Raw genomic sequence first — 264 nt, forward strand, 5'->3', positions numbered from 1 at the left:
GTGTCGTGAGCTGTCCCCACAGGGATGGGACCTTGCCCCCAGGGCCAGCGTGAGTGTCAGGGCTTTCCCCACAGGTGTAGGGAGGGGGCTCATCCCTGTGCTAGAGCTTTCTCCACATCTCTCCTTCCCTCACATCCCCACTGGAAGGGAGGAATAAAGGCTCCCTAACACTGTAAGGGAAAGGAAGGTGTGGGGTGGGATCTCTCCTGCCCCACTCAGCCCCCTGTGACCTGGTCAGAACCCATCCTCCCACCCCTCTCCAGC

This window comes from Antrostomus carolinensis, unplaced genomic scaffold (genome assembly GCF_000700745.2).
Source record: "Antrostomus carolinensis isolate BGI_N321 unplaced genomic scaffold, ASM70074v2 scaffold44624, whole genome shotgun sequence".
NCBI lineage: Eukaryota > Metazoa > Chordata > Aves > Caprimulgiformes > Caprimulgidae > Antrostomus > Antrostomus carolinensis.